Raw genomic sequence first — 9,912 nt, 5'->3', positions numbered from 1 at the left:
CTGTTATATAGCAGTTTGTTGTCACATTTTAACCTGATTATTTTGTTATTATCCATATATGAGTTGTAAACCGATATTACAAGCTCATTTACTTTTCACACAGAGACTATATATTAAGTACAGTTATTACTAAACAAATCTGACTCGAACTATCGTCTAAAAGTAACAGTATGTAAAATTTAAATTTTTATTGAAAAGTAAAAGATTAGTCATTTTATGAAGTTCATCGTGGAAGCCTTCACGAAATTTGAAGTAACAATAAGACCACCGCAATCGAGCGTACTCTGGGTAATGAATAATTGTTAAATCGGTTAATTCTTCAATCACCCGTTCAATATAATTTTTGTCAATTCGGTCCTTTTTAGGACCAACTATTCTAATTATGTCTATAAATATTAAGGACATATCTACAGATAAAGACACTCTACTTTACTTAAGCTTATCAGAGATATGCGCTTAACACAAATGTGACGTATTTCTACTGCAGGAAGCAAATAGAGGGCTAAACCTAGGGTATTTGGTATTAAGCTGATAGCTGAAAATAACGAAATAAACATAATAAATGCCAGCAAAGAAAAACATAAAATGAGAGAGGACAAACAAGTCAGCTGAGGAAACCTTTCAACGATGTTGAGTTTGGATCCACTATCCACGTATATTATGAACAATATTACGGCTCCTGACTGAGGATCTAAGCACAAAACTAATTATAAAATTTGTACAAAAAAATACAACAATGGCTAATATACAAAGTGTGTAGACAAGCAAAGCAAAGACAAAGTTATAGCCTTGCTTAAACCTGACAAAAACCCCAACGACCACAAAAGCTATTGGCCAATATATCTATATATTTTTTCAGCTATACAAAATACTTCTGCATATGATCCTTAATATAAACCGATATTAGAAGAAAAACTTCAATTTAAAGATAAAAGTGGCTATATATGACAGGATAGATCATGTTCGTTACACATACTAAATCTTGCCCAACACAGCGAAGACGCATATGAAAAATATCAGACATGAGGAGTGGTATTTGTCAATCTAAATTCTGCTTACGACACCTTAAATTAAAGCACATTTCTCCAAAATCTATGTGATATCCCCTTAGGTAATAAACTCACTTGTATTATCCGCGTATGCCAACACAACAGAAGATTTTCCGTATCACTCAATGATAAGAATAGAAGATGAAGATGGAGAACGTAGTAGAACGGTCTCCTTTGGGGTACCGTAATGGCACCTACACTGTATAATATTTACACAACCCATACCAGTAAATACTAGGACTTTTATTTTGTAGACGATACATCTATTGTTGCACAACCAAAAAATTTTGTTGCTGAAGTGGAGAAAAATCTAAATATTATATCTTAAACACAATAAAAATAGATTATAAATTAATTTTAAGCCAAACCCTGGAAAAAGTCAGGCAGGAAGTCAATGTCCCTAACAGAGACGCTTTCACAAATTTGAACATATACCTGAACCAATAGTGTCATGAAATCCTTAAACACACTTTGTAATTCACAGAACTTTGTTTAAAACTAAATGGAAAACTAGAACCAGAAAAATAATATTCTTCGCGAACTTGTCAGCTAAAAATGGGAAGCACATCCTTCCACTCTTAAAACGTAGACGCTTGAACTCTATGCTTCTGCTGCCGAATATACCTTGCTTTTATGGGTGATATCAATACATACTTAACACGTAAATTTAGCTATAAATTAGTCAGCCAAATTCAGCGGATATTAAGACTCACATCCATACATAAGCTCTACAATATCGTAGTTATCAATCCATATAATATCCGAAGATAAGTAGCTAGAGAACAAAAGAAACAAAGTCTAGATTCGTAACATCCACTCCACGAATAACAACCCATTTTATGACTAGAATCGAGGAATAACTAGCTAGACCAACACATCTGCAAGACATACAAAAAAAAAATAAGCTGCTTCTCGCCATCTGAACCCTCGAAAGGAACTTTCATTATGGTAGTTATCTTCCTTAAATCTGCAATGAGGACTCTTGCCTTCAAACACCGGTTAATCTGTGTGAATCTGGGGTGATACAAGATTTATTACACTTTCTTAGTTGACTATGCCATTCCAATCGCTCTTTTCTGAAGGGACAAGGTTTATTTATTTGAACTAAACATGTAAAGTACAGTCAGTAAGCTATTACTTATATTGATCATTGCAAATTTGACACTAACTACACTTATATTGACTACATATTACCCCTAAATAGGAGATAAAACATTCAGTATGTAATATGGGTGTAAGTATGTAATATGGGTGAAGTGGAATAATTGTTGTTAGATAAATTAAGCATTCTTCTTTTTTTTGTGCACTACTATCCATTTTTACACAAAAATATTTATTTTAGCACTTCAATATTTATTTTGAGATAACCTTCTATCCAGAATTATCTGTAGTACACAGATAAAACAAGAAATAGAATAATAAAAAATCTGTATAAAAGATATCATAAAACAATGGATAAAATAAAAGAAGTTCTTATCTATTGAATTCTTAAATAAAACGTATGAAGACATACTCACGTTAACAAAATACATTAGGAAATTTCCGCATGTGAACAAAATCCAATTTGGTAACAAAATCCTTTTGTATCTATAAAGCTATTTTTAGAAAAGCACGTACCTACCAAAAACAGGTAGTTAATAGTATTCATATCTGTTACACAATGTAATGCGTTTGAATGATAACAAAAATAAGGAGTCCATATAAACCGTTTAGACTATACGCGAGAAGTATACAGCTTAATGGCAGAGTTGCCAAACTATCAGAGCTTACTTAAACCGATATACCTATGGTTCCAATATACAATGAAAAAGATCTGAACGACCCCTATAAGATATACACGTGAACTAAGCAATATACATTCATGATACAGGGGTACTTAAGGGCTCCACAAAATTTTTAAAAATTATGAAACTATACATGTTGACGAATCGACAGAGCCAATATTATAGAATGGTCAAGTGAGCTCCGTATATCGGTGTCGACTTGACCACGGAGCTAACTTGAACCTGAATTTTAACATGGGCGGAGTCCACTTTATGCCGTAGATATATATATATATATATATATATATATATATATATATATATAATATATATAATACATATACATAATAATACATATATATAATAATACATATATATAATAATACATATATATAATAATACATATTTCACGTTCCAAAATAATTTCTATCGTCAAATCAAAGGTGCCCTAATGGGATCGCCCCTCTCTCCCGTAATAGCAGATATCTACATGGAACATTTCGAAACAGTAGCCTTGTCAAATCTCAAACCCACCTGCTGGTTACAGTACGTTGATGACACCTTTGTCATTTGGCCTCATGGTAAAGACACATTAGATCTCTTCCTCTCCCACCTGAATGGAATACATCCCAGCATTAAATTCACGATGGAAGTTGAGTCTGAAGCGTCTTTGCCATTCCTTGATGTCCTTATTCAGAAAAATCCACCTCACAGTTTTTCCTATTCCGTGTACCGGAAACCCACTCATACAAACCGCTATCTCAATGCCCAGTCACATCATCACCCCGCCTAACTTAATTCAGTCATCAACACTCTTATTTTCCGTTCCATAAGACTTAGCGACAACAGTCACAGGTCATCCGAAATCAATTCAATAAGACAAACACTCCTACAAAACGGCTACCACAAAACCCAAATCAATAGAAGCATTCAAAAACTTCTAAACCCCATTCCATCCAAAAAAGAAACCTTGCCGCCGGATCAACCCAAAATCTTTCTACCTTTCACTAAAGGTGTCACTGACAAGATCAGTAGAACTCTTATCCCTCTTAATATCAAAACCATCTTCACCACTCACTCCAAATTGTCCAATCTCGTCAGATCCGTAAAAGACCAAATCCCCAATGAAGACCATGGTGTCTACGAGATACCTTGTTCCAGTTGCCCACGTACATACGTAGGACAGACAAACCGACGAATCCATAACCGTATTTACGAACATTCTCTTTTAGTCAAACATTCCGATACCACTTCAGCCCTAGCCCAACATCATATTCAGACAGGCCACAAAATAGATGTCGAAAAAGCAAACACCATCGCTCCCATCCGCTCATTAAAAGCGAGAATCATTCGTGAAGCTATCGAAATCGAAAAACGGCCTAACAGCTTGAACACGCGCGATGACGCGAAACGATTGCCGGCAACATGGCGACCCCTGCTTCAGCGACCTCCCGCCCACACCGCTCAGGCCACGTCAGTTCAGACCACGTCAGCCCATACCGTTCCCGCGCATACTGCGAGTATAAAAGCAGCCACACAGGGTAAGACCGGTTGTCACTCGACACTGAGGAGTAGGCAGATTGAGACTTCAGTGCCGAGAGACAGTTCTTGCAATATAGAACACGATACTGGTACGTCTCGAGTGAGGGGAGTAGGCAGATTGAGACCCCGAACTCGAACCGAACCGTATCACTCTTGATAATGGCTCCAGAATGGGTGCCGAAACGTCGAGTTTTAAATTCTCAACGCGGTTCTTCCCGAGAACTCAGTAATTTTCATTTATCTGACCGCGGAAACTTATCCGAACATATATATATATATATATATATATATATATATATATATATATATATATATATAAATATATATATATATATATATATATATATATATATATATATATATATATGTATATATATATATATATATATATTATGGTTCTTTAATATTTCAAATAAGTATTGTTGGGCTCATACTTTAGGACTTAGAAATAATAGCCTTTTATTCTGTAAAAGATATATTGCCAAAGTTCAAAGCTGCTTCTATTAAAATTGGGAACGATGTAAATATTTAATTTCGGAAGCCTGAAAGTTAACAAACAGTGCCGGGACAACTTAATCCTCTCCTTTCTAACTTTATACACAAATAATTGTTATTAACGGATACAGCACGAACTAGATCATAAAATTCTCTGAATTTCTAATTGCACTGTAGTTAACCCGCCCTGACAAAACTTTAATTCCAACTAGAAAACTTGATAAAATATTTAACAAACCACGACATTTTATCTGCACTGCTTTCCAAACTTTTCGTCCAGGAGCAAAACGTTTGAATGCTCCGAACAAAAGTTTTGAGAACGACTTGATGGGTCCTTTATATAATTCGTTTGTATTTAAATAAAATATTATTGTAAAAAGAGGTTATATGTCTATTTAACACTACGTGGAACTATCATTCCAAGCCAAATACATGAAGCATTGTAATATTTGATATATTTTTCTTAAATGCTATCCTTGCTTGGACAGCATTTATTAAAAAATTGCCATTTTTTGGATTTAGAAAATATACAAATTTTGGACAAACACGTTCTGGATTCACGTATAAAAAGATCAAAATTCTATCAATTTTAAGACTTATATCAACGATTTTTCCAATACGTATCATAATTTTATAAATTGAATACAATGTTTATATAGGATTAAGCCGCAATTGATTGTAATGACAATTAAATTTTACCTAAAAAGTTTCGACGTTTCGATTTCCGCTCTGGAAATCGTTATCAATAGAGATTGTTAAATAATTTTGTTAAAAAACGGTGCACGACCGTCAAGATTGTTGACAAAGTAACCGTTTTTCCGCAGTGGAAATCGAAACGTCAAATTTTTGTATGAAATATAATTATTACTACATTCAATTGTGGCTTAATCAAATATAAATATAGCAATAACTTAAATATGCCACAAGAAAATAGTCTTGGTACATTAATAATAAAATGAGTTAAAATTTAAGAGACAATAGACTGATTTAAAAAAAAAAATTAAAAAAAAAGATTTCTTTACGCTTGAAACGATTAAGATTAAGGTATGAGGGGAGTAAAATAATTAAAAAATATGTACCAGCAATCTGATTATGATGAAAATAACAGTTAACACAGCATAATAATTATAAAGACATATAAGGCCATTATTTGCAAAACTTGCTCTTTACTCGAAAGTCATTTTTTGGGAAATCGAAAAAAACGATTAACGGCCGAGTAATTTTAAGCTAACAACGTAAAGGGTTTTATTAATGTTGCTTAATGTTTTTAGCAATAGAAATTAGAAGTTTCTAGCCTAAAATTTTTACAGATTTTTAGAAAAAAAAATGTTTATTGCAAACAACCAGTTTTGCAAATAAATATATAAAATAATGACAAAGCGTATATAGTTCAATAAAAAACATAGGGGATTTATTCATGGGAATAAAACTTTAACATTTTTAGTCGTATAAAGAAAATGTTTAAACAAAAAAAAATCAAAAGTAATATCAATCGGTCATGCTCAAACGAAAAAACAGTCATTTTATGCATTTTGGCAATGTTCCAAACCATCAGCGGTTTCTTCTGATGACGTAGAGTCTGTCTTCAAGTGCTCTTTGTAAAAATTTAGTTAAGGAAGGCTTCTCCAATTTTCTCCATAGTATTTGGAAAGGAGACTCCTTTTGGCATTGATTTTGTTGCTTGTTTTCATCTCCATGTATTCGTTACCTCCTCCTCTTTCGTTTGACGCCTTATAGGTTGTAATCGGACCAATAGTCCCGGAGATACGATATAGTGTCGTTTTGGCATTGATTTTGTTTCATGTTTTCATCTTGATGTATACATTATTCTCTCACCTTTCATTTAACGCTTCATACGTTGCAATCGGACCAATAGACTCGGAGATACGTTATAGTGCCGTTTTGACCATACCGCCATCTTTGTTTTTTCTCTCTACGTGTTACCCGTTTCCTTCCCGCTCGTTTGACACCTCATACGTCGCGATCCAACAAGCGGTCGCGCCTCCACTTCGAAAAGAGCCAAAAATGAGCAGAATGGACCTTGGATTTTAGTGGTTACGCTCCATAAGAATAACATGGTGCGCCTCCTCCAAATCGTCGTTTTTATACTAGTTCTTGTCTTTAGACTAGTTCCTTTATTCCCCTTTAGTTCTTTTTCCAGTGGTAATTTCTTAGAAGTCATTGAAGAAAGAGAAAAATTTTTCTTACAAACGGTTTTAGCTTTTCCAACGTCATTTTGGTAATTAGATTCACCTTGTACTAAAACATTGTTGCCTTTTTTGTAAAAAATAAACCGCTTTGCATTATTAAATTCAAAGTGGCATGAACTAGTCAGCTTAATAACTCGTTTTGTTTGGGTCCTCCAATCAAACACATCCGATTTTTCCTACAGTGGAATGCTTTCTGATTTAATCGTCATAGCCATTTTTTAATGTCTTTTCTATAGGCCGAAGATACGATCAGGCGGAATAAAGAAATGGCCGATGATTGGAAAGATTAATTCAATTTGTTTAATATGTTTTGGCGATTTTTCTAGAAACCAATGAGCCAACATTGCCATCATATTCGAATTTTTGTTATGGCCGCCGCAACTATTAGCGAACAAACGTACTTTTTCTATGCTGACATCAAAATCATAATTCTTTAGATCATGTTGCAAAGCTGACGCTGTTGTATTAGAATCTTTTCGATAGTCAATTTCTGTCCACAAGTAAGAAAACACATTTGTTGGTCTTAATTTATCCGTAGAAGTTCCAGCAACAATTGTGAAATTATTATAGTTTATTTGCTGGCTAAAATATGCTACTTGATCAGGCAGTCTAGGCAGTGCTAAGTTTTTGGGTGTTGGGTTTTGGATTTTTAAGGAGTTTGAAAAAAGCCTTTGCTTTTACGATATGAACACGATGCTGAGTGGCTAACTTTTGCCGAGCAGCTAAAAAAGTTGCTACTTTCAACTGCTCCTTTGTTCTCAAGCAAGTGGAGCAGCAGTCAGTCAGCGGAGTTCCAAAAGCGAAGTTGTAGTTAACATTCACATACTTTCGAAAATAACTAAGCTTCACATGCATACGCTGAGGTACTCTTCGAAGATAATGGTCGAAAAGTTTCTTAAAATTCAAGTCACATGGTAAGTAGACCATCACGCTTGTCTTGCTTCTACAGTAATGAGACTCTGTACATGTTACGGGTTCTATAATTTTTTTGATGCAGTTTCTTTTTTCATCAGTTTTTGGACCTACTCAATTGCCACCTCTACGTTCCCTGGGTAGCTCCCCAGTTATAACCAAATTTCTTACAATTTTTTGTATGCGGTCCTTGCTTAAATTTGTGATTCCTAGAAACGACTTGGCACAATACTCTAATCATCTTACCTTCACTCAAACGTACATGGTATTTTATCGATACTGCAGCATGATTAGATTTCCCTCTTTTTGGTTTCTGTCCCTTACAACAAGCCAATATCAGAAGGTCTTGTTTACTTTAATCTATTGACTGATAAAGGTAGGCATGAAGATCTGTTGCTTCATAATGAGTGTAGTACAATAATACGGCAATCCCGGTCGTCCATTATGACCACAAGTTGGAAAGACCGGCAGTACTTTTCGTGTATTTCTGTAACAATACAACTCTTTTAATAAAATGAAAAAGACAGGCAAGATTTGATTTCACGTACAAAGTGTCTATGTATCTGTTTATACGTAATTTGCCCTGATAGGGCTCATCACAACAGCTATTCATAGGCGTTCTTAACGTGAAAAATAAACCTTTTCTGTCTTTAAGAAGCAACACTAAAATGGCTTCGATATGGACGCAATAGCGATATCTAGTAATAAATCCGTAAAATAGTTTCGAAACACAATTCAGATTTCTGCTTTAATCTGAGCCTTCTAAAAATTGCAAGCCAAAACAGACGTTGACAAAGATGTTAATAGAGACATGGGGAATCTAAAATTTGCATTCCACGACATGTCTCCTCAACTAAGCATTCAACGACATTTCTTGTACTCATACAGAGTAGATCCGAATAAAATGAAAAAGACAGTCAAGATTTGATTTCACGTACAAAGTGCCTATGTATCTGTTTATACGTATTTCGCCCTAATAGGGCTCATCAGAACAGATATTCATAGGCGTTCTCAACGTGAAAAATAAATCTTTTCTGTCTTTAAGAAGCAACACTAAAATGGCTTCGATATGGACGCAATAGCAACATCTAGTAATAAATCCGTAAAATAGTTTCGAAACACAATTCAGATTTCTGCTTTAATCTGAGCCTTCTAAAAATTGCAAGGCAAAACAGACGTTGATAAAGATGTTAATAGAGACATGGGGAATCTAAAATTTGCATTCCACGACATGTCTTCTCAACTAAGCAGAAATCCTTAGCGAATTGGTTTCTTGTACTCATACAGAGTAGATCCGAATAAAATGAAAAAGACAGTCAAGATTTGATTTCACGTTCAAAGTGTCTATGTATCTGTTTATACGTATTTCGCCCTAATAGGGCTCATCAGAACAGCTATTCATAGGCGTTCCCAACGTGAAAAATAAATCTTTTCTGTCTTTACGAAGCAACACTAAAATGGCTTCGATATGGACGCAATAGCGACATCTATCTTTTAATAAACTTTTTGTGTAGTACTACTCAACGTTAAAACGCGAAAAACTGCAAAAAATCAAACGATTGTCGCACAGTTCTAAAATCATAAATTTTATTATGAAGCACTTACCTAGGAAGTTTATCCACATCCCTTTTATGTGTTTTTGGCTGAAAAATTTTTTTGCGTTCTATTCCCTGTGAACTTGGTTTAACAGAACAACCATTTTTACTTACTAACTTCATAAAAATAAAAAAACTGTTCTTAATTTGCCAAAATACAACTGTTTAATCGCTTGAATAATAATTATAAACTACTGAAAATTCGTTTCTTCATCACAGCTGTTGTAATATCGTGTTCATCACGTGAACCAACCGGCAAATTTCATTGGTGGTAGAGCAAACGGCGAGTTTTAAAGGTAAACGTTCAAAGCAAAGAGCGAGTTCTGCAAATAACTGTAATTTTATC

The sequence above is a fragment of the Diabrotica undecimpunctata genome, chromosome 7, assembly GCF_040954645.1.
Source record: "Diabrotica undecimpunctata isolate CICGRU chromosome 7, icDiaUnde3, whole genome shotgun sequence".
Lineage (NCBI taxonomy): Eukaryota > Metazoa > Arthropoda > Insecta > Coleoptera > Chrysomelidae > Diabrotica > Diabrotica undecimpunctata.
The sequence above is the reverse complement of the archived record's forward strand: the minus strand, read 5'-3'. Positions refer to the sequence as shown.